The sequence below is a fragment of the Psammomys obesus genome, unplaced genomic scaffold, assembly GCF_907164565.1.
Source record: "Psammomys obesus unplaced genomic scaffold, mPsaObe1.curated_primary_1811, whole genome shotgun sequence".
NCBI classification, from domain to species: domain Eukaryota; kingdom Metazoa; phylum Chordata; class Mammalia; order Rodentia; family Muridae; genus Psammomys; species Psammomys obesus.
Window position 1 is genome coordinate 7,493,091 of NW_026591598.1, and position 25,797 is coordinate 7,518,887.

A 25,797-nucleotide genomic window follows, 5' to 3' on the forward strand; every position below is an offset into this window, starting at 1 on the left:
GCCTGTTTTCACTTCCTGGTCACTATGAAACAGAGCAAGGCTGGGCCCAGACCCACATGTAAGGTGGGTCTCACCCCCAGAACTTAGTACGTGTTTGAATCAGATGAAGGCCCCTTAGCGTCCCTTAACCCCGAATTTCTTTTGTGTGTGGAGGGAGTGAGGAAGTATGCATGTACAGTGTGTGTGTGTGTGTGTGTGTGTGCACGTGCGCTCTTATGTGTGTGGTATATCTGTGTGTGTGTGTGTGTGTGTGTGTGTGTGTGTGTGTGTACAGCAGGCACATCCCACCACATACATGGAGGTCAGAGGGCAACCTCAGCCATCAGTCCTCTTTGTCCATCTCTGTCAGACAGGGTCTCTTTGCTGCTGCTGCTGCTGCTGCTGCTGCTGCTGCTGCTGCTGCCGCCACCGCCGCCGCTGCCCTGTGTGGGTCCGGCTAGCTGACCTGTGAGCTTCCGGGAATTCTCCTGTCTCTACTTCCCACCCTGCTGCAAGAACACTGGGATTACCGACATTGGGTCCTCACGCTTGCATGGCAAGTACTTGACCCCATCTCTCGCCCTCCAAATTTCTTTTAGCATGAATCGTAGCTAGTTTTTGATGCGGAAAGTTAAGCCAAGTAAAAGATGACTCAGGTGGTCTCCCATGCGCTCCAGCCGGGCAGTCAACCCTGTCAGTGCTGTGAACTCCTAGGTAGCATTCAAGCAAGCTTCTCACAGTCAACACAGTTACTGAACACCTACTTTGTGTGCAAACACCATGTGGCATTTGTGCTTTGGAGGAGACAGGAAATGAGGGAGGTGGCCTGGGTCTGGGTTTTCTCAGCTGAGAAGGATCTGGATCCTATTTCTACTGTTACTGGCCACATGACTTAATGTGCCTGTGTGTGTGTGTGTGTGTGTGTGTGTGTGTGTGTGTGTGTGTGAAGTAAATGGGTCCCAAACGTAAGGCACCTCCTTGAGCTGTAAAGCGCTACATTAATTAAGGTAGGGAAGTCATCCGCCACTGTGATTCCCAAGGAAGAATTGTTCAGAGCCATGCCAACACATGCTTGGAATCCCAGCATTCGGGAGGTGGAGGTAGGCAGATTGGAAGGTCAAGGTCATCCTCAGCCACATAGTGCCTTTGAGGCTAGCTTGGACTACATGAACCCCTCTCTCAAAATGCAAAACCAGGGCAGAGAGATGGGTTGGTGGGTAAAAGCTCTTGCCGTGCAAGCCTGGTGGACTGATCCCTGGAACTCACTTAAAAGTTGGGTGTAGAAGCGCCAGGTCTGTAATCTTCCCTTTCAGGTGGGAGGTAGGGTCTGGAGAATGACTTGGAAACCCATGGGCCAGCCTGGGGTACAGCACTAAAGTGGAAATAAGAGCTCCTGCCTCAGCTGGAAGATGAGAACCAGCTCTCTAAAGTTGTCCTCTGATGTCCACACATAAGCTGTAGCACATGCCCCATCCACTCCCCATTTCCCTATGTCTGCCTGTCTGTCTAACACACACACACTAATAATAATAATGATGATGACAATAGCATTAAACAACAACAGCAAAACGAACCCAGAGCCATGGTGGATTCTTATGGGAGGAATTCCCAAACAGAAAACACAGTGCTCATAAAATGAGGTCGGAATATTTTGAGAGTGTCAGAGGTCAGCTGACAGGGCTAACCAGTTCAGCAAGATCAAGCTCAAATAGACAGATTGAAGTATTAGAAGAGCGGGTGGAGACATAGAACGGCAATCCTACAGATGGGAAGCAGAAGATTTGGGGTTTGGTAAGTGTGGTATCGCGACAGTAATACTTGAGAAGAGTCTCAACGGTAGGATGGAGACTGGAGCTTTATAGGAAGAGAAAGGACATCGTCAGTTAGCAAGTTACTTAAACAGTGCGGCGGTGACAGGAAAAAGAATTAGGGTGAAAATAAGAGGTGAGTCCGGTCCGTAGCAAGCAGGGCCATGATTGGAAATGGAAGACAAAGATCAGATAACATCAGTATAGTCTTGACTGTGGGTGAAGAGTTTGCGAAAATGAGACAGACCACGCGGAAACCGGGTGTGGGAGAAGAGAAGGTAAAAGCCAAAGAACCCTGAAGCAGTACTGAATTTCCTCAGGGGACAAGCCCTAGGCTTGGGAGGAGGAGGCGACCGGAGACCCAAAGATTGAGGTCAGGGTCTACTGTGGAGACTGCAGCAGTGGAAGCCAGGAGGGGGTGTCACCTATGGTGGCAACATAAAAATCCCAGTGTAGAGATCCGAAGATGGGGCGCAGAGATTGCCTCCTTTAGGCACGGGGAGAGGGCATGGAGTCAGCATGGCAGAGAGAACACGGGGTATCCGAGGTGCAAAAGAACTGTTCAGCTTATTTATGTGACACTATCATGTGTGGCGTCTCTGATGGACACATGGCCAGACAGACATGCTGTCACCATGGGTATCACACTAGTCAAGAGAAGAAAAGGGTTAAGATGAAGAAGTTAGTCTGCAGAGCCCCGTGGAACTGTGCGGGGCTTGTGAGCAATGTGCATCTTAACCGATTAACCAGGAGCCCATTCATAAATCTTTAAATGATAGCATCAGTTTAGATGGGGTGGGGCATACAAAGACTAAGGAGCCAGATTTTAAAAAATTAAAAAAAAAAAAAAAAAAAGCGTAGCACAAGGCACAGATTAGAAATGGCAGTGGTACAAATTATCCTTATAGGTTTGCCACTAAAGAAGAGAAAGGAAAGCAATTAGAGTCCAGCAAATGACCTGGCCTTCCCCGTCGGCTTCACAGTTCTGTCCTAAAATATTGTCTCTTTTATGCGCTCGTGGGCTTGTGGATGAGGGGTGTAGAGGGCAGTCTCCGCTGTCACTCCTCAGATGCTGCCAATCTTGGGTTTTTTATTGTTATTCTTTGTTACTGTTGCTGTTGAGACAGGCTCTCTTGCTGGCCTGACACTCACTGATTCAGGCAAGGCTGGCTGGATCCCAGCAAGATCCGGGACCCACCTGTCTCCGCCTACTCAGCTCTGGGATTACGAGAGCACATTGCAACACGGGCAAGGCATGGTTCTGTGGATGGAACTCAGGGCTTCATGTCTGCACGGCAAGAATGCTACCTTCAGCTCTCCAGACCCAGAATTTTACTTCTTGAACTTTTAAGATTGCCGCCTGCACATTATTTTAAACAGTGACTGTAGAGTTATCATTTCTTGAGAGCTTGCTGTACACTAGCCATTCTGTTCTTTATCCCATGAAGTTCCTCACAAGACTAGAAGAAATTGCCTTGAAGTTGCTTAGCAAATGTGTGTCATGGATAGGGTCTGGATCCCTGAGTAAGAGCTGTGACTAGAGCTCTTACACAGGGCTGGTTTTCTGAGAATGCAGCCTACATCCTGGTCTCAGAGTACTCTATGTTCGGCTTAATGCTTATTGGATCTTTTCGTTTGCTTTGTTTTGTTGTTTGAGACAGGGTTTCTCTGTGTAGCCTTGGCTGCCTTGGACCCGCTTTGTAGACCAGGCTGGCCTTGAACTCACGGAGATCTGCCTGCCTCTTTCACCCCGAGTGCTGGGATTACAGGTGTGCACCACCATACCCAGCGCTCAGTGGATATTGACTGTAGGGATGAGGCATGCCCGCGCCGGGGCTTGTGTGTGGAAGTCGAAGGACCACCGCTGCTTGTTGGCCCTTGCCTTCCTCCTCGTCTGTGTTTGAATAGCTGGCACCTGAGCCTCTGGGGGTCCTTCTGTCTCCATGTTCACAGTTAGGAGTGCTGGGAGTACGGTCCTATACCACCATGTCCAACTCTATGCGGTTTGCAGGAGTTCGAACTCAGGTCTTCACGCTTGCACAGGCTGCCTTGAAATCTTTATGTTTTTTTAACAAGATGCACTGAATGTTTGTTCAGTGTGTGAGAGGCTTCATAGCTTAGGTTCTGGCTGAAGTTATGAGCCTCCTGAGGCTGAAAGAACTGTCTCCTTCTTTTCTGTTGCCTTTATATTTTGGACAGATGGTTTGGTGGCCTTACAGTGCCGTGGCCCCCAATCCTGTTTCATCTGTTCCTCATGTTGTGGGGACGTTTGGGGTCTAGACTGGTGCTGTAGAGAATGACAGGGAAGTATTAGAACTTTAAGTGGACGCCTGGTCCGTATGGTATGAAAGAATAGAGAATCAGCAAATCCACCCACCCCATATTTTGAGGGGCTTACCGGGTGGAGTCGCGGTCCCCAGGAGGCCCTTTGTGCCCAATTAAAACTAAACGTGAGTTCGCTTCTGTTCATTTTTTGTGCTCCGTTATAAGCTGTTTGCTTGTGGGAGGCTGGGAGACTGGTCAGGCTTCTGAGGGAGAAATGAGTTGAACAGGTGTGCTGTGACTGGCCCGCCCTCATCTGGAGATGTTTAACTATGCAGCGCTCCCGTTTCCCTCTCAGACCACAGGCTCCCTGGGGGGCCGAACTACGGGCCAGTCCCCACAGCTGTCGGCACTGCTCATGTCACGCCCTTGCCTTTGTTACCCTGTGTTCGTCCACACACAGGGTTGGTGAAAAATGAGGAGAGTTCATTCTTCATGCTCTTTCTCCTTTGGGGATTCATGCATAGCCCCTTAGTACTGGCAACGAGTTAAGATTTGTGTTCATGGTTATTGTTGTCTCAAAACCAATTTTCACTCACCCTCTTGTTCCTCCCATGCCTCTGTGTAACACTTGAACCAAATACTGACCAAAACCTGACACAGCTTGAGACTAACCCACCCAATAGGTCAAGTCCTGCCGGACTCATGGAAGAAACCAGACAAGGCTGTGTTGGTGCTCAGCCTTCCGCCATCTTCCTCCTGCTCACTGTGTGTGTTCTTATTTCCCACTCCCAACCTGGGCGGAGTGAATGTAAGAATGAGTAAGAATGAAAACATGAAAAGAGTTTTGGATACAGTGAAACCTACAGCACATGTCTTGAACCAACCCTTTGATGGCTAAGTCTTCCACAGGCTCCTTCCAGGCTACTGACAGTCTTGGTATGGTAGGGAGAGTGCCAGTCTTGCTACCGTGTTGTGGAACACCTCTCCCAACCTATCCACTTACAAGCACCAGCTTCTCTTTATCTGTTAAGATTCGTCCCCGGTTTCTCAGGAGGCTTTCCTGTGTTAGCACCCTTCCTCTCCCACGGACTTCTTCACTCCGCCATCTCATCATGGTGCTCGCCACACCGTTGTACGTTCTGGGGACTGTATTTCTCCACCCCTGTGAGCCTGTTCCTAATGCTATCCCCTGAACAGAACAGCTGTATAATAAACGGCTGTTGAATGAACTATATGCTTTTGCTAGTCTCTAAAATACTGCCAACTATCCACACTCGTGCCCTGCGATAAGTACGTTCTTCCTCGTTTCCCCTCCTATGGGCTTATGTGTCACTGATGGGAAAGAAAGGAGCTGTAAGGAAACCGCTACCTACGCAAAGAGTGTCTGACTTGGTAGCTCACCTGCTCTGGTGAGGACTGCCTAACCTTGTTGCCTCCCGTCAGCCCCTGTGCCATCCCTACTCTGAACCAGCTCTAGCCCTCCTAAAGAACCACGTGTGTGAAAGTCAAAGTTGGTTTCTTGTTGATGGCAGGGTCTGTTTCTGGCCTACTGCTGTATTCCCAACACCAAGCTGTTCGGTAAATACTTGGCAGATTAATGAATGAAACCCCACTGTTGATAGCACCCGCCCCATTCCTTCGACCTAGGTCCTGAGTCTCTGCCTAGAACCTCTATTTTGTGTCATCACTCCATGGGACCTAGACTTGTCACCTTGGCTCTTGACTCTCCCCCTGCTTACCTCTTTGTCTCTTGATCATCATTATAACCCAATACTCCCCAGCTACCCATAGGAGAGCACTTCTTTCTCTACATACAACCAAAAATAAGTTCAGAATCCCTGTGTTGTTCATGTCCAGAATTAACATTCAAGTCTCTAAAGGAAGTTACCAGGAAAACTCATTACAAATATCAGGCGGGCAGGTTATAGCAATGCAGGAAGTGCTCTGCTGTAGGTCTCAGATGCTGTCTCACAGAGGCAGGGTGGAAAGACAGGGAAATTATAGGGGAAGAAGCTCCTCAGCCCAGAGTCTTCTTACAGTGGGTCAGCAGCTAAGGAGAAAGAATCCCAGCAAAGCCATCCTCTGCTGTGAGGAGTGTGAAGAAGGCCTGGCTGGCTGTCCATGGCCTCAGTCCCCTCCCGCACATTTTCTGGGACTCTTCAGCATGTTTACAGTGAGGATACCTAGCCTCTTCCCTCTCAGTGATCTTGCTCCTTATGGTCCTGTCAGATGCCCCCTCAGGAGCCACCCTGGGATTCCCTTCAGTTCCTTGGCAACCAGTTACCATGACAGCCTCAAACATCACAAAAGTGGTATCTGTAACTGCTGTGAAGGCAATGAATTATGGGAGCCGGACACAGCTCAGTGGGTAAGGTTGTTCCCCCAGCACCCACATCAGGCAGCTCACGACCACCTGTACCCCAGTTCTTCTTTGGGTCTCCACGGGCACCAGCGCATACATAGTGCACAGTTAAAGGTATAAGCACACACGTACACATTAAAAATAAAAATTGAAAAGACATTGAACTCCACTCCTAGAGATGCTCACAGTCATGCTTCCGAGCATATCTTTTAAAGTCTCTCTCTTTGTCTCTCTGTCTCTCTCTGTCTCTAAAATGTCTTTAAAAAAAACCCAACTCTGCTTCAAAACTAAAAAGGTTGGCAGATCCTTTTTGGACAGAAACCAAAGTCTGCAATTTGGTTAGTCTGTGAGACTGACTGACCGACTTGAAATTTTCATCAAGTCACTGCACATTCATTCACTGCCAGTGAATCAAAAGGAGGGAGGGAAGGGGGTGTGTAAATACGGTTGCCAGAGGCAAATTTTCCACAGAAGTGTGAACATCGAAAGAACATACACAGGACAAAAGAAGCCATGCTACCTGATATTCCAATCCTTTCTTAGTGGGGGAGGACAGGTAGGAACCCCAAGTGCAGATCAGAGAGGCGCAAAGCTCTTGCAGGGCCTTGAGGAGGAAGCTCTCCAGGGCAGGGCAGTTCTCCAGGACAAATGATGACTGTCACACAACACCTGCTCCTTTCCGGAACTAGCTAGAAGAGAAAAGTTCCTGTGAGCCCGTTTCCAAAATAGCAATGGGTTCTTGAACAATTATTAATTCAACACTTTTTCAAGTGGCCCATTGCATGGAAGATGAAATGACGTCAAAAGCCTGGCAGTACTTTAAAAGCAATAGTTTACAGATTACTTTTTGGAGTATAAGGAGAGCAGAGCTTGACTAATCATTTTGCATTTTTGAAATGTTTTGGTGCCTTTGTAGACACAGTGTAACACCGAGCCTAATGGTGCATGCCGGTGATTCCAGAGCTTGGAAGTCTGAGGCAAGAGGATTCTGAGTTTGAGGCCAGTGTGGGCTATAGAGTGGGATCCCGTTTCCAAAGAAAAGTCGGGGTAAAGGGGTCTGACACCAAGCCTGACAATCTTAGATGTCTGAAACCTACAAGGCGGGAGAGAACTGACTCCTGAAGCTTTCTTCTGGCAGCCATGTCTTCTGTGATATGCGTGGGTCCGCATTCCTCAGCATGCACACTCAGTAAGTAAATGAATGAATGTACGTATAAGAAAGCAAGTGAAAAAAAAGTATGGCACATTTATCTCCTGATAAACCTTTGGTTCTTGCCTGAGGAAAATCTCTCACTGACCCATAATTCAAGTCCTGAGGTAGACTTCTGTCTAGGGACAGAGCCATTTTTGCTGCAAATACAGGACCAGTGAAGGACATATCTGTCTCCATCGGAGCTAAGATCACAAAAGTCCCCATTTCTTGCTCATTTTCTCTTACGCTTTGTTTGAAACAAATGTAATCTTTAAGCCCCTTTGAGCTTTAGTATAATGGTGGGTTGCTCCGTGAATGGCTGTCGCTAGCCTGTAGGGAGCAGGAGGTGGAGGTCAGTAGGAGGGACACTTAGCTTCCAGCCTTGCCTCTGCCGCTCAGCTATAACCCTCATTCTTCCTTCAGTCGTCCTCTGTGCCCCGTCTTCTTGTGTGTGGTGGGGATACCTATAACCTGTACCTCAAAGAAGTAATGAAATGAGATGGTTTAGTGCAGTGGTCCTCAACCTTCCTAGTGCTGCAACCCTTTAATACAGGTCCCCATGTTGTGGTGAGCTCCAACCATAAGATTATTTCACTCCTACTTGACGACTGTCACCGTGCTGCTATTGGGAATAGCAATGTAAATGCCTGATATGCGGGATATTTGATACACTGCTCTAATGGAAGGGGTCACGACCCACAGGTTGAGAACTGCTTGGTAGGCCATTTGCTGCACAGTAAGCTGTGCAGTGTGAAACCGGCCTCGTGCTGTGATCAGCTGTGTGAAACTGACCTCGTGCTGTTGGCTGTGACCTCCCGTTTAATTCCACCTGCAATGGCGGGGTTGGAGGGGGAGGCTGAGATGCGCAGAGGTACAGTGACCTCCCTGAAGTTGTGCAGTGCGACCTCCGAGTCCCATCCTTAACGGAGCACTGATGCTCTTCCAATCCAATTAGCGAGAGGGGAGGAAAAGGAGAGTCTGGGTAAGAGGGAAGACTGAAAACAGAAGCTACTTACAGAAGGCGGCAAGTTCAGGGAATCCTAGAAAATGGGATTTCGCTCGGGGTCAGGCCTGTGAGATGCAGCGTCCGTATCGAGGGTGGGTCTGTCCCTCGATTAAACCTCTCTGGGTGTGCTGTGCCTCTGTAAACCTCTGGGACTCCAGTGTGTGTAGCCTGCATACATCCAAGATGGATTAAATGGCTGTGAATCTGACCCAACCCATCTCCATCTTTCTGGATGGCAAGGTCATGGACACCCCGGCTAGATGTTCTGAAGTGTTTGAGCAGAGGAGTTTTGTGTATTGCGTCATCCGTGCCCTGACTCTATTACTTAGGAATAATGCAAACAGAAACTTGATTGTCACAGCTTGGTCTGGGACAATGTGCCCCCACCCTCAAGAAGAAAAGGCAATTCAGCCTTTATTAAATTCTGCGGCAAGCGTTTAATTTTTCACAGCTTTGCTGGCAATGTTTCCCTCTTAGAGAAAATGCTTAGAATCAAACCACTCTCATCAGCTGTTTTGTTCTTCTTTTAAATAATTTAAATAATTTTTGTTTTTAAATTTCATACTTGAACACAGGTTGGAAATCAGAATTAACCTATTGGCCGTGAGTGGGTGCATTCCCCTCCAGTTCGGGAGGTGTGCCAGGCCCTGGCTGGCGGCTGGGGAGCAGCACCCTAGCCATGGCCTCGAGCTGTGAGGTCCTGTTTGCCCAGAGCATGAGCTGCCTTGATGCTCCTTGCCCGACCCTTGCTCAGTCATTCGGTACATTCCTACAGAGAATGAGCCTCTTGGCTCCCTTGAAACTTCACTTTTCTGCTTGCCACCTCCAAGCCTCCAATACTGTCGGCCTCCCTGACACACATGAGGCTCTCTGGGTGCTGCCTGTCAGCCCTCATTCACTTAGAAAGTTCAGTCTTAACTCTTCTTCCTGTTTCCCAGGGATGTGCATCTCAGAATTGTAGACTCGTGGTTCTTTCCGCTTTTTCTGCAGTGCTTTGCCTACGACATCACAGTTCCCAGGGGAGTAACTTCCCTGCTCCTACAAAGAAAGAAATCCAAGATGAGAGGACATTTCTAGTTTATTATAAGATGCAGCTGCAGAACGGTTTTTGTTACGCACTGATGACTGGGAGTACCACTGACTGAGCATTTGCCTTGGGAACGACACAGGCTCTTAGTCCACGCTTGCAGCAGTTCTGCAGGGATGTCACTCAAATCGCCACCAGCAAATGCACTTCCTCCCAGTTTTCTTTACTCTGGTTAGTGATCTTAGAAAGCTGTTTTAGGGCCAGAGAGGTGGTTCTGTGGGTTAGAACGTTGCCGCAAAAGTCTGAGGGCCAGAGTTTAATCCCTGAAACACATGTAAAGGTAGAAGAAAACTGACTCCACAAAATTGCCCTCTGACCACCACATGTGTGAGCGTACGCACACGCCCACAGTCTTAGAATAGTAAGAATAATAACTAAGTATATATATATATATATTAATGTAATATATATATTAATGTAATATATATATTAATGTAATATATATATATTAATGTAAGTTGTTTCATTTGAACCACAAGAAGGCTCCTCGCTTTTTCCAGGAATTCCCCACAAAGTTTGCGATGAGTACCATAGGTATATGGCTCTGAGTCTGTTACCATGATGCTTCAGTATGGTGGGGAGATCCTGCTTGTGGTTTGGGACTAGCCTTCAGGTGAATATGGCTGCTAGGTACTAATAGGTTCATTTTAGAGAGAGCCAAATATCCAGAGAAATGTTATGTTGTAGTTGCCACACCACACAATTTATCCCTGCTGGCGTAGACGGGATAATGACTCCTCAAATCCAGAGTCCAAATCTCTGGGACCTGTAAATGCTGCCTCAAAAGGAAAAGGTTGTTTGACGATGTGATTAAGATAAAGATCTTGACCCAGGGAGATTGTCTTAAAGTGTCCAATCAGGGACATCCTGGTCAAAGGGAGGAGGCAGCCTGGGTTGAGAGCCACAGATTGGAGCGATAGGGGGATAGGGGTGTAAGCTCTAAGGAATGCTGGAAGCTACCAGAAGCTGGAAGAGCCTTGGGGAGCAATCCCTCTTAGGTCCCCCCCCCCCGAGAGTGCAGCCCTGCTGATTGCTTTGATTTCAGCCCAATGAAACTAACATTGTCCTCCTGGCCTCCAGAATTTTGAGAAGTTACATTTTGTCACGTCAAGCCACTCAATTTGTAGTGATTCGTTATGGCGGCAGTGGGGACTAACCCAATGAGGATAGTCACTTCCTTCCTTTGTCATTCGCTTTGAGGGCAAATATATGGAGACCGCCGCCAGCTAGCACGTGGGTAATTTCATATACGTAGTTCTTGTCACAGGCTAAGCTCCGGGTGAGCATTGGCCATGTTCCCACTTTGTGTGTGTTTGTGTGCATGTGTGTGTGTGTGGTTGTAGTGTGTAGTGCATACACTCACATGCACACACATAGATGTGGAGGCCAGAAGTCAACCTCAGGTGTCATTCAGGAGATATCCATCTTGTTTATCTATCTTGTTTTTGTAAGGAGGGTCTCTTCCTGTGACCGGGGGCTCACCTCCCCGGCTGGCCAAGGAGCCCCAGGGATCTGCATGTCTCTGACTATGGGATTATAGGCATGTTTCACGGTGATCAGCTTTGAAACTTGGGCATCAAACCCATAGCCAGACGATGGGTTGCCCACACCTTTGATCCCAGTACTTGGGAAGCAGAGGCAGGCAGTTCTCTGTGAGTTCCAGGACAGCCAAGGCTACACAGAGAAACCCTTCTCCAAAAAACAAAACAAAACAACAACAAAACCCCAGCTCCTCATGATAGCAAGGCAAGTCTCCCCACACCCCTCTTTGTGTATTGTAACCCCTTTAGTCTTCACAACAGCCGTCCAGCGGGTGCTCTGTTAGCGACTCTACATGCCAGTGGGAAGATGGAGGCACAGAAAAGCTAACTCCCTTGGCTAACATCAGGCTGGTGAGCAGTGGCGACTAGACTCCATGCTGCTCAGCACAGGCTGCTGTTCTTGGAGGACAGAGGCAGCGTGACAATGCCTGTGCGATTCCCGTTCTCCAGCCTCTGTGACGTGCGGTTTTGTCTGTACTTGTGTCCCTTATTAAGGCTCCTCCACCTTTAATGCCTCCATAAACATTTTCCGTGGTTCCGAGGGATTTAGGCATCACAGAACGGGTAGATGGTTTTCCTCTTCTATCTTCTGGATGTATTCATATAAAACTAACATTGTATCTTTCCCGAATACTTGGTGGAATTCACAAGTAAAGTCATCTTGTCTTTCTGGGATGGTTTCAAACCAATTAATTCATTTTTTGTTGTGTTGTTTGCTTTTATTTTTTTTCTCTCAAGACAGTTTCTCTGTGCAGCCCTGGCTTTTCTGGAACTAGCTGTGTAGACAAGGCTGGCCTTGAACTCAAGGATTTGCCTGCTTCTGCCTCCCGAGTGCTGGGATCAAAGGCATGGGCCACTACACAAATTATTTTTAATAGATACAGTGTAGCCAGCATGGTGGCACATACTTTCAAATCCAGGTTACTCCGTACCAAGAAATAAATAAATAAAAATAAAATCAAGAAGTAGGGGGCGGTAAAGAAAGGGGGAGATAGAGCTATTCGGCTGTCTGTTTCTTCATGTGTGAGCTCTGATCATTTGTGTTTCCAGGAAGTGGTTCATGGTTTTGGCTCATTGTCCTTTTAACATTTGTGAGATTTCTGTCATCTCTGGGTTTTCTCTTCCTGTCACTCTGGCTAAAAGTTTTCACTTTTACTGCTAGTCTCAAAGAACTAACTCTTCATTTCATTGATTTTCCTGCCACTTTTACACTCTGTTTGTTTATTTTTACCTGTCCTCTTTTTTTATTCCTTTCTTTATGTTTTTTCTTCTTAAGACAGAAGCTTTCTGGAATGGGCATTTTAAGTCTATAAAACATTTAGGAACCATGTATTTGTCTCTCTCATGGGTTTTATATGTAACACTTTTTCACTTCATTACATTCAAAATATTTTCTAATTTTCCCTGTGATTTATTCTTTGACTCATGAATTGCTGTAAAATACATTGTTTCTCAAATATTAGGGACTTTCCTAATGGCTCCCTCTTACTGACTTTAAATGTCATTCCATTGTGTGCTCCTATGGTTTCACTTCTTTTAAGTGTGTTTTTGTTTTTGGGGGGAGAGGGTCTCACTATGTATCCCTGGCTGGCCTTGAACTCACAGAGGTCTGGGTGCTGGGGTTAAAGACATGTGCCACAGCCAGCAACATTTTCAATAATACAGTTATTCTAGAGTTCATTTGTTCAGTATTCATCTGTCTGAAAAGCTCGATTTTACTCTCATTTTAAGAGATAGAATTTGAAGCTGAGTTTTAATTTTTCTCCTCCTCTTCCTCCTCCTCCTCCTACTTCAGTTTCTCTAAAGCTGCCTCTCCAGTGCCTGTTGTGTGGTCATGTATGAAAATCCTCTGGATCCTATTTTTTCTATGTAATGTGTCCTTTTTTTCTGAGTGTTCTCAGGATTTTCTTGTCATCTGCTCAGCAGTTTGACTCTGCTGTTTCTTGAAGTCATTTTCTTTCCACGTATTCTGTTTAGACGGACTTCTTGGATCTGTGAATTCATGGCTTTCATTGAATTTGGAGAACTTTACTGTTTCTGTTTCCTTCCACCCATGTCTCTCTTCTGGGTCTCATGAATGTTAGATTGCTTGATAGGGCCATTGATGACTGGCTTGTCTCTCCTCCGCCTTCTGTCTCTTTCATGCCGGTTCATTCCCGATGCCATGCTTCCTAAACCGTTTTTACTTCACCCGGTTTACTTTTGTTTGGGGTGTTCTTTCTAGTCCCTGGAAAGAACATGCTCACGTATCGGCTCCCTCATGAGCACTTGGCGTGCAGCTATTAATGCTGCTTCCTTAGCACATAAGGTGCAGCTATTAATGCTGCTTCAGTACCTCGCCTGCCAGCTCTTCCGCTCCTGCTGGAATCCGGAGTCTCTCTCTGGCTTCTTTGTTTGCCTTATCGTTTTCACCGGATAGCAGCCATTGTGAATGCGATATTCCCATTGCTGAATTTTGTTCTAGCCCTTTAATTCGTTTTGATGTAGAGCTAGCTACCTGAAGAGAAACTATTCCTGCCCTGTGTCAACAGGGAACTGCCCATCTAATCCTTCCGGGTGGTCTGGGTGGTCTTGCGTGTGTCTGCACATCCATCAGAAGGAAGCCCGACAGTCCAGGGGGGGCCTGTGTGCAGAACGAAGTCCCGAGTGCTCTTCCTCTCCACCCTTATCCTATCCTCTCTTCACTCACCTCTCCTTGCAGGCACGTCACTATTTCACTTCCAGATAGCTCAGTCTTCTCCACCCAGGGAGCTCTCTAGACCCCTCCTCACACTGTTCCTGGAACCAGTCCAAGAAGCAGGCTAGTGCTCACTAGGGTTCACTTTGTGTCTTTTTGCTCAGACATCACAGGCATGTGTTGTCTGTCAGCTAATGTCTAAAAAACAGTGTTTTCTGTGTTGTTGTATTTTACCAGTTTTTAGTTGTTTATGAAGAAAGGGTAAGTCACATCCCTCCTCTTCCACCCTCTTGGTAAAAATCTCTAATTTCCAAGAGGCCTTATATCTTTTAGATCTAGCATTCACAAGGCCCTGGTTTTGTGCACCATGCAACACACACACACACACACACACACACACACACACACACACACACTCGCTTCCACTCAAGGAATGGTTTTTGAATAATTCATGATGTATATATTTAGATAACTCTAAATTGAATCTATCAGATGAGATGAGACTGGGGAGATCTGTGCCTTCCAACAGCGTCTCTCATATGATGAGAGACTAAATCACTGGTACAGATCTTCGAGGATTTGGAGGGAGTTCAGCCTTGGCTCAGGCAGACCAACTCTGCTGCCCTGGGAGCCCATGATTGCCGGGAGCTGTGCCCAGCTCCTGTGTGATCACCCCTGAAGCCGCCTCACTCTGTTTAAACTCTGTCTGTGTTTTCTGTGTCTTGCTTTTGGCATCTCACCCCAGTACCAAACAAGGAGGAAGGTGTTTAGGATCATTGAGAGAAAGACCAAAACCAGATGAGCTGGTCACGTCCGATGCTGCCACTTCCGATTGGGGCAGTTTCCCAGCTGCTAACATCTGACATCAGAACTCATGTTTTCCACACATTCTTGCTGACCACGTTGAAAATCAGTGAAACTAATTATATCATCTGCAATGGACCAAGTTATGCGGGGCAATAAATCAACCTCAACTGCTGGTCTCTAGTGTACATGACACATGGTGGAGGCATCTCTGTCTCCATCTTGGCGTAAACTCAGATCTTAGGTACTTAATGAGCCAAGAGGTAGAGGCACTGAACAATGTGTTCAGGAGTTCCATCTCCTCTCGCCTCCTCTTACCCTGCAGCACAACCCCTGTAGCCCCATAATTCAGCTGTCAGCAGACCACAACTCGCACGTGAGACTTCTTCTCTGGCAGTGGTGTACTCTGGGGCCACAGGAGGCCTGCCTGGTAGGGCAAGGTTGGACGAATGATACTGGCTCCATCCATTGGGAAAATAATCTGAAACTCGCGGTTTGCATAAAGTGGATCAAAACAATGATACAACAGTGAGGACAGCACACAATTACAGATACAGATATGGGTAAGGATAGGGATAGAGATAGAGACTATCCCCGTTTAACTCAACACCACACCACATGCTGGAGCCTTTGCGTCTGAGCTTGTTGCACTGTTAGCCAAGTCTTAGTGTGCTGACAGCTCTGTGTTTTAAACTTAACAGCTTCCAAAGTCAGCGTTCACATTTGAGATTGCTATCATGGGATTTAAAAAGAAATCACTTCCTCTGTGTGTTTATTTTCTACTGAAAGTTAAAAAAAAAAACACAAGGTTTTCTCCTATTAGGAGCTTCTAAAAGGAGAAAAATGTAATTGTCTGCCCAAGTTATTACTTTCTGGCCAGATAACCCAATATTCTCTTTGCACCTTTCAAGCTATTGTATCTTTTTCCTAGACTTGATGCTTCACGGGAATACCTGGAACTCACTGGTCCTTCTTTAGGTCAAAGCAAAGCATAAAGGCATAGTGAAGTCATTCATATACCTTCAGACTGGTGACAAGTCTGGAAAATACCCCTTTCAAGCAGAGAACTGCATGGTGGGGCCTACATGATCACACATAGATTATTCTAAGTCACTGGATCCTTCCCTGGGAGGTGGGGATCTCTCCCACTGTGTGATGAATGAACAGTGTAAGAGTCGGGCCTGAATCCACTCTTGGGTGTAATCATTCCCTACTCTACCATTCTCAGGATCCCCACAAATACTGCAGGTCCACTGACTGGCTCCTTCTCACTTGAGGGCAAGCACCCTTAACATGAGTTCTCTTTCAAGTCAAGGCTATCTTATTGATCTATAAGTTTTTTCTGCTTTTTCTCTCTGCATGATTAATAATGTCCGGATTCCTTTTCAGGTGGCAGGAAAGCCACCTCTGGTTTCCCACAAGATGGTTTTGTTTCTGGCCTGTTCCTGGCATGGAATGGACCTTCTGGCAGAAGGAAGAGAGCTTGGTACTGGGGTTGCAGGTCAAGCTGTGAAGGACATTGACTTACATTTCTGGCTCAGCCTGTGAACTCTTCAGGGGAATTTTCTTCATAGAACATGTAAAAAGACCCAAGAGTCGCAGTCCTGTTAAGCATTTGTGATGTCCCCACTGGTGATAGGCCAACGCCTCAAAGCCCAGCTCCCAAATAGCCTGAGAAACACTGCTTAGTCCCGGGATGGACTGAAATCCCACATTTGAACCACGGTGGTGATTTCCAGCCGGACCCACTACAACCCTTCCCTGGAAGGCTGGGATGAGAAGCATTTTAGAGTATGGCTTTTTAAATTTTGGAATATTTGCTTCTAAATAGTGATAAATTCTGGAGACAGGACCAAACTCTACACATAAAGTTTGTGGCTTGTGTATACCTCATGTACAGAGGCTGAATGTAGCTTTGTATGGCGTTTTAAGTGCCGTCTTCATGAAAACAGGTCTCATGATAAAATTTTCCAAAGAGGAGTATTGCCAGTGCTCAAAGTTCTCAGATTTGGAAGAGCTTGACATGAAGGATGAGCCATGTACCTTACGGCCACCCTGATTTTACTCCTGCGGTAAAGAACTTCCGGCTGCAACTTCTCTGTCTGCTGTTGATGGACGGTGTCATGTTCCAAACCTCAGCATTATACAGTGGGTTTAATAAATGCTTGTTAGTTTAGCAATGTTTGTTACCTCCTGGTTTGTCTTATGAATCTTGAATGTAGCTACTCCAAAAGTCCATATATGAAGTCCTTAATGATAACTCCTAAGAAGGCATAAGGGCCAGCCGCCTTTACTTTGGTTTGTGTCTAATTGGGCATTTAGCACCTTGCTTTCAAACCTATAACAGGCTTTCAAATTCCGCCCTTCTTCAGACCTGAGGGTGATGCCCTAATGTACCTTTAACACTCAGATTCTGTCTTCTGGTACTTAGAGACACATCATGCCAAACTCAAATGTTTACCATCTATTGGGGAAGGTTGAGGCAGGGTACATATGTCTGGCACTGTACTGGGGAGGATGTTTTCATCGTGTCATATGCAGGCCTGTGTAGTGATCACATCTGTAATTTCCATGACTAGTCAATCAGTTAAGTTTCATGCTTTTCATAGACAGGAGTTAGGATTCATATCTTGTTTATCTTATTCATCCCCAACAAAATCACAAAATCATAGACATTGGAGAGGAGACATGATGCTTAGTATTTGCATTTAACACTTAGGTCTTATTTCTTTTTATTCTCCCTTTTTCTGAAAATACTGAGAATTGAACCTAGAGCCCCCTCACACACGCATACACAAGGCAAGCACTATACCATTGAGCTACACTCCCTACCCTTCTTTTTACTTTTTGTTTTGAGGCAGAGCTTCATTCTCTTTCTAATAAAAAAATAATTTTACATATTTGTGGGGTACCGTATGATTCAGTACATGTATATATGGGTAATTATCAGTCCAAGGTAATTAGCATTTCCATCTTATCTCTTTGTGTTTGGGGCCTGTGGTGGTGTTAATGGTCCTCATAGGCTTATACATTTGAATACTTAGTTCCAGTTGATGTAACTATTTGGGAAGGATTAGGAGGTATGCCCTTCTTGGATAAGATTTGTCTCTTGGGGTGGGGGTTGCAGTTTTAAAACACTCACACCACGCCTCCCTCTCTCTCTCTCTGTCTCTCTCTCTCTATCTATCTTTCTCTCTCCATCCTACTTATGGATCATGATGTGAGCTCTCAGCTATTCCTGCTGCCGAGCCTTTGGTCCACCATCATGGACTCTTACCCTTTGACACTGTAAGCCCAATTAAATGCTTTCTTTTCTAAGTTGCCTTGATTATGGTGTTTTGTCACAGAAATAGAAAAGTAATTTAAGATAAAGCCTTCAAACTCCTCTTTTCCAGTTGTTCGTAAAATGCATCATAAGTTGTTGCAAATTATAGTCACAACTGTTTGCAGAACACTGGAACTTAGTGCCTTCTGATTGTATTTTAGAATCATTATCCCAATTCTGTCACCTGCTCCCACCTTTCCTAACCTTTAGTACATCTGTTCTACCTTCTTACTTGACAGCAAGTTTTTCAGCTTTTCATATGGGTGAAAGCACGTAGCATGTGTCTTTCTGGCTTATTTCACTTAACCCCATGACCTCTGGCTTTGTCTATTTTGTGGTGGGTGACAAGATTTGACCTATTGTGACTAAGAGCATCTCAACTTTTGAGTTATTATGTAAGTATTGGTTGAGAGGAAGTCTCTAGGTCAGACTTCTTTAGAGACTTCCGGGACTTGAACTCTGACTTTTAAATAACTTTGGACAAGTTATTTAACCCCTCTGTGTTAATGAAGTCACTGTGGCTGTAATAGGGTTGGCAAGCTTCTTGTGATTTTCTGTAAACATGATCATGTTTGCACAAAAAAAAAAAAAGTTTTTCTTTCCAGTCCTTACACCTTTTTAAAAACCTGCTATATTGCACTGTATTGCATCGCTAGTGTAACAGCATAATGTTGAACTGAACTGAACAGTCTTAGAGGAAACAGCCTTTCACTACATAAACATGTTAGCTGTCGGTTTCATCACAAGACCTTCTTAAGCTGAGAACATTTTCTTTTGTTTCTGTTTTGCTTAGACTTGTTATGAGACTGGGCATAAAATCTTGCAAATGACTTTCAGCTTTAGCATTGGTTCTCAACTTTGGGGGTCACAGAGGACACCTAAGACCATAGTGCATATCAGGTATGTGCATTATGATTCACAACAGTGGCAAAATTACAGTTATGAAGTAACAATGGAAAATTTTATGGCTGGGGGTCACCACAACACGAGGAACTGTATCAAAGAGTCACCACATGAGCTGTAGGGATAATCGTATGTTCATCTTCTTTATTAATATGATGTATAGTGATTAATTTTTCAAATATTAAGCCACTTCCTGAATATAACAAAAAGAAATCCTTTCGTATAGATTTGTTGCAGACTAGCAGTGTCTTAAGGTAGTTCAGATTCTCTAGGTTTACTTCTCTAGCTGTCTTAACTATACAGATACTATGTTAAAGAAATAATAATTAACAATACTATATGTTGGGGTGGAGAAACCAATAATTATATTGAGACTTCCTAACTAGTAGTTTAAATGCATTTTAGTGACATATAAACCAATACCAAGAAAATAAAATTTCATACTAATTCTTTAGTCATTTACTTGTCCCACCATTCCCAGCTGAAAAAAACATCTAAATCTTTTGAAATCTTCCTTTTTAAAGAAATGAAAGTGCCGGGGCCTGGAGAGATGGTTCAGCCACTAAAATGCTTACCACATTAGCATGAGGACCCGAGTTCAGATCACCAGCATCCAAGTGAAAAAAGCCAGCACAGCAGGAGGCACCTGTAACTCTATCTGAGGAGGAGACAGGAGTATTCTGAGAGCTCACTGGCCAACTAGCCTAGTCAATATGCAAGCTCCAGGTTCGGTGAGAGACCTTGCCTCAAAAAATAAGGTGGAGAGTAAGAGGAAGGGCTTTGACCTAGAGAGAGGGAGAGAGAAAGAGAGAGAGAGAGGAACTTGTGCATAAAAGGGAAAAAAAATAAGCATACTGAGGAAGGATGCTGCTTAGTTCCTGTTGAAATCCAATTCATTCCATACCTGGAGGTCTTTTAGAATAGTGATCACAAGGACAAGAGACGCTCAGGTGAGGAAAGGACCCCACGCTTGGTGCCCTGGTTTGCTGGGTTTCCTTTTTCATTGTGACTATGATAGGACATTCTTCTCTTTATGGGGGTGTTTTTGTTTTCTGTCACCAGTCCCTTTTGTTGTAGGACTGCTGTTTTTCAAAGACGGCATTTTAAAGTCAGTTTGACCTAGGTAAGAAGGATCCCGGTCCCCCAGACCTGCAAATGAAAAGAGTGTGAGGGGCCCATCAGCTGAGTGAGACTTCCATTAGGTTTGCAGAGCCCTGATCGCTCAGGGCCCAGTTCACATGCCGCCTTCTGTACAGAGTGGAATCAGGTGAGTTTAGCTGGAGCCACCCTGGAATGTCACTGCTTTGCACATCCTTCTCTGCGCACACACAGGGTCACCCCAAGCAGCCGCCCTCAATCAGCTCTTTTATTGCACTGGCCTTGGCAGCCTCAGAGGCAGCATGGCCTGCTGCATTCTGCTCCAGCTCTCAGCCCATTCTTCAGCATTCCCATGGATGCCTACCCCACACGCTCCTGAGGGTCATTCACAAAGACCCTGCTCTGGGAGAAGTGGCTAAGTCAGCTGAAGAAGATGAGGACTCACACCAATCAGAGGGGAAGACTCAGGCGTATTGGAAATGACATCAGCGCAGTGAGCCCGGAGGGATTAATACAAATTGAGCCGGTATGTTTTTCCTGGAAATTCCAGCTCATTCCAGGCATTCGTTTTTTCTCTGTAATGGAGTAGGGGCAGGTGTTTTTCAGGCCATTCAGCAGCAGAGGCAATTAAGCCTGGTTGCTGAGGGTGTCACAAAGCCACCAAGTAAACAGCAGACCTTCTGGGATATCCTCCACATATGACATGATTATAGTGACTTTTCCCTTTGAGCAATCTTTCAAATTATTTTTGTTTAGTTTGGGTGAGAGAAAATATAAAGATAGGAGGAGAGTATAAAATGGAGATTATTTGGCTGGAAACCATCAGTTTTATGTATTTGACATTCTACCGTTTTGCAAGCATATTTCTGTTAGCAAACAATTCAGCTCAATAACTATGCACTATGAACCTCCTGTGTGTTCGTGGGCAAATCCCTGTTTGTTCGGGGGGCCAGAAGCTGTGTGTGGACCTGAGTAAGACTAAGGGTGAAATTACAAGCATATAAAAGTGCCCACTAGCCAGCAAGGGGGCAGGGCACTAGATCAGGAAAGAGTAACTCTGAGGGGCTGGTTATTTGTATATTAGATATAAAATTAGTTTATTTTTAATAATTCATGTTGGGGTTTTTCTTATTATAAAAATGTTTCCAATTGCAGAAGATTCAAGGGTTAAAAAAACTTCAGATCTCTAGTGTAATGATATTAGTTTTTAAATCCTTTCAACATTTTATCAGTACAAATGTAAAATCTTGTTTTGTGCTTCTTTTTATAAGCTGGCTCTGTAACCTTGTTGTGAATATTTTTGTGTAACTATCATAATATCCTATTTTGTAAAAGTACAACCACTTTTTCCCTACTAATTCCATTAATTCCCTACTGGTAAAATTTAACATTTTTCCCTTATAATAACTTGCCAGGAACCTGAATATTCGTAAACACTGGTAATTTCTTGAAAGGCCTCCCATCCCCCCAGTCTGAACCAGCCACCCCGCTGCAGTGCCCTGTGTGGCTTCCAGTGCTGTCTGCCTTCTCACTGCTCCACGTCAGATGTAAAACACACTGGGAACCTTCTCCCGCTCATCACTCCGTCCCCAGGGCGCACAGCACATTCTCAATAAGTGTCCATTAACTAAGACACCCTGTCCAGTTATGGAGAGGAAATACAGGAGAAAAGTAAGAACACAATGAAGAAAAGCCATGAAATACTTAAAGACTATGAAGTGAAAAGAGATAAGAAATGTGAGGAAATAGGTTCCAAGAGAGAAGAAAATATTCTAATTGTAAGTATTACTGTCATGCTTTGGAAAAACTCTTAATTAAAGGGAAAGGAACTAATTGTATTGAACTCCTTCTGTATATGGCACCTGAACTGCCAGATGTTGGTGTTTTTTTTTTTTTTTTTTTTTTTTGTTTTTTGTTTTGTTTTTTATTAGTTTTTGTTGTTGTGGTGGTTTTGGTGTTCTGAGGCAAGGCCTCACTCTGTAGGCCTGCCTAGCCTGGAACTTATTCTGTAGACCAGAAGGACTGGCCTTCCCTTCCAAATGCTGAGAGTAAAGGCATGCATCACCAGGCCCTGCTATTTTTTTTTTTCTTTTTTGAAACAAGAACTTTAAAAAAAAAAAAGTTTCTTCCTGTTTTTTCTAATTTAACAACTGACTCCATTCTGAGCCCTACAGCCTTGGCTCCACATTTTCTTAGTCTGTGTTGCTGAGTAGAATTATAGGCTAATTGTCCTCACTGCGCCCGCCGTGACCCTGCCCTACTTTTCTCCAAAGCGTGTGCTGTTGCCTAGCATTCCTACTCTGTCCCCCAACTAGAATGCAGGCTCCATAGGAAGAGGCCCCGTTTTGGTCATCACCTCACCCCTCGCTTGCGAGCACTTACTGGCTCAGCGCTTTGTTGAGTAAATGAACAGCAGGGCAGAAGGCAGAGACTGTCACCCCAAGGTGCAGGCATCCTCGAGGTCTGCAGAAGAACGGGCTGCTGTGCAGAAATAGGCAGTGCCAGAAAGAGTGAGGTAGCGTAGCGTGAGCTGGGCACGCTGAGCTGGCAGAGCGACTAGGGGAAGAGGAAGCCTCGTGCACTCACTGATTGTGATGAAGGCCTAGACTGACAGGGGAGCAGCAGAGGGAAGACAAAGGGAAACTGCACGGGCCAGTAGCATCCAGGCTCAAGAAGAGCTGTGACTGTGACGTGGCTTAAGTGGCCTTCAGGCGGGGCGCTCCCAGTTGCACCACACCTCCAACCCTCATCCTGCCACCTTGCCAGGCTGTGACGCCTGCCTGATTCTTCAACCTTGTTCTCTCCCATGCACGGCTCTTGAGGAACATTCTTCCTCCAAACAAAAATGTCACGTCAGCTACTCACCTGTGCAAGTAAGCTGCCAGTGACCGTGGTGTTGTTTTCCCTTGTTTGGTTTGGTTTGGCTATTTGAGACATGATCTTGCAATGTAGTCTGTCTGGCCTAGTGCTCCCTATGGCCCATGCCAGGAGTAATCCTCCTGCCTCAGCTTCCCTAGAGCTGGAATTACAGGTATGCACCATGTACCCAGCCCTGGGTTATACTTTAAATCCGGACCTTGGTTTTTCCTTTAAATCTGGGCGTAGATTTAATCTGGTACATGCCTGAAACCTCGAACCCAGGATGCTTAGGCAGGAGGTCTGAGGCCAGCCTGGGCTACACAGCAAGGCCCTATCTCCAAAGAATCCTAAATTCTCCCCCAAAATACGAGAAGGTAGAATCCCTTCTCATTCTACCTTCATTCTTCAGCTCCCACTCTGTCCCATGCTGAGGGAAAGTTTGAGAAGAACCCACATTTAAAATGTATATGTACCAGCCTCTAACCCACACACAAATAAAATTATTATTTTTACACTACAAAATGATTAATGGACTTGAATATTTTTGACAGTAAAATCCCCTGAGGATTTTACTTGTTTACCATTTTTTTAAATATAGAAAACAGTGGGGTGATGACCCGTTCATGCGTCTCCAGCGAGGACAGGCACCCTGGAGAAATTTACTCCAGCCTCCATCCTGCCGGCCAGCAGCGCGTCTTCCATGTCAACATGTGTGATTCCAATTAACACTGATGCAGAAGACCCCACTGTGTATGTGCGTGAAGATCCATGTGTGTGTGCAGAGATGTGTATCCAGATGTGCGCATGCGTGTGCACATGTGTGGTTAGGTAGATACGTGTGTACAGATGTGTTTATGAAGATGTATGCGGGGGTGTGTATGTGTACAGATGTGTGTGTGCAGATGGATGCAGGCGTGTGTGTGTGTGTACAGATGTGTGCCTGTGTGTATGCAGGCACGTGCTTAGCCTAACAGCCGCCTGAGCTCTGCCTGTCTTGGAATGCTGCTTCGCCACCTGCTAAGAGACTTCAGGCAAGTCTGTTCATCTCAGTGAGTCTCATTTTCTTCATTTCCAAAGCGGGCAGAGTAACAGAACCGCCGTGAGCATGAGATAGTTTGTGGAAGCCTCGGAGCCTTCTTGCTCCCTAGTAAGCACCCAGCAGCATCCCATGCTGTTCTTCTCCCTCACACTGCTGTTAGCGCTTGGCTTGTTTGCAAGCTTTTGCTGTGCTAGACATGTTGTGGTGAGCAGCCCTGGACATGCTAAAATATTTTGTGGAGCCGGCGGATGACTCCGCAGGCAAAGCCCCCACTGCCCAAGCATGAGACCTGAGTTCTGCCTACAAGCCTTGCCGTGCTGTGACTGTAACGTGAATCTGCAACCCCAGCACCGACAGCCAGGTGCGAGGCAGAGACGGGGACTCCCCAGAAGCTCGTGGGCCCGCCAGCCTGGCAACACAGCAACGAACAGCAAAAATACCCCGTCTCAAGCAAGGTGAAAGCCAAGCAATGCCACGGTGTGCTCTGAGCTCCACAAACTGACCATGATGTTCTTATGCCCCCAACATATACACACATGCATAGAGTATATGCACACGTATGTGCATATTGTACACATACACCTATGTACACACATGCAAATGAGCGCGCACACACACACATACCGTTTTCTGTGTTCCATATCATTTAATTCCTGAACAGGAGGTTCTTAGGTCAAAGGTCATGTGCCTACACATGTTAGTTACTACCAATTTCTCTCTTTAAAACTGGAATTCCAAATTACACTTCTTACCCGGAGTTCAAGGGGCATATTACCTACCTCACCTCAGCCCTAGCTACTAGTACGTTTCTAAAGATTTGCCACACTTGGCTATTTCCATTTGTTCTCTTTAAATATGGGTAAGGTTAATGCTTCTAGAGATGGCATTTATATTTTTCACAAACGATGATACACTCCCGTTCATATCCCTTCCTATTTTTCTGCTAAATCATATATATGTATGTATGTTTTTGTTTTTTTTTTTTTTTGCTTTTTTTTTTTTTTTTTTTTTCTGATTTCCCCATGTCTTAAAAGAAAACTGACATCAGATTTCAGGAACATAGTTACTGTGAAAGTCAGATATGGCTGAGTTAGTTAAACACACTTACATTATGTTGTAAATAGTTTGCCGCTTCCACTCTTCTTTTCTGTCTCGGTGTGTCTGGAACATTCCCACCAGTCCCTTCTGTCTGTCTCTGCTGCTTTGTTCCCTCCTTTTCCCTACACCTTCCTTCCGACCAGCTGCTCAGCCAGACTCTGGCTGCCACGACAGCCTCACTCTAGAAGGCTCCAGGGTGTCTGAAGACATACACCGCCCCTGTAGCACCTGGAAAATGAGCACGCTTGAGTAGATCTCAACTCCGTACGCATGTGCAAACCACGATGCCCTGGCCTGGGGCAGAGAACAGAACGGCTTCCCCTGCTTGTGTGGCTGCCATCGGGAAATCTTAGAACCGGGAACAGAGCTTTCTGGTGCCCAGTCACTTGTTCCTGGGAATTTTCCCAAATGGGGACAGCAAGGATGAGAGTGTCGCTGGAATGTGGGGCTCCTGAGCTCAGTGTCTGAAATAAGCCACATGCCCTTAGGAAGGGTCTGCTGTGTTGTGGTCCAGATACTACACACACACACACACACTCACACACACACCTGCTTCACTCTCCCATGCTTCCTCAAGGGAGTCGGTTTCCTCTGAGGTCGTTCACTAGGTCACCCTAGGCATCATACTGCTCTGCTGTACTCATCTTTGTCTGACTGTGGTAGGTTGCTCATATTTTTGCCTTGTGCATCTGTACCCCCTTCATTCTTAGAATATCGTTGGAGTCACTGAAAGTGGAAACTGGCTTTTTTTTTT

At 45.7% G+C, this 25,797-nt stretch overlaps 1 protein-coding gene across 6 annotated transcripts in view; it reads left to right on the plus strand.

Annotated features, from left to right (window-relative positions):
• The first annotated feature begins 413 nt into the window (after nt 1-413).
• Nucleotides 414-25,797, plus strand: part of Phc2 (polyhomeotic homolog 2) — an 80,051-nt gene continuing 54,667 nt past the window's right edge. For 4 of the 6 annotated variants that reach the window (XM_055610830.1, XM_055610833.1, XM_055610835.1 and 1 more), the window contains exon 1: nt 414-535. The gene's annotated coding sequence lies outside the window, so the exon portion shown is untranslated. Of the gene's footprint in view, nt 536-20,399; nt 20,574-25,797 lie in introns of those variants that run through there. The other 2 variants (XM_055610837.1, XM_055610831.1) reach the window with 2 other exon arrangements.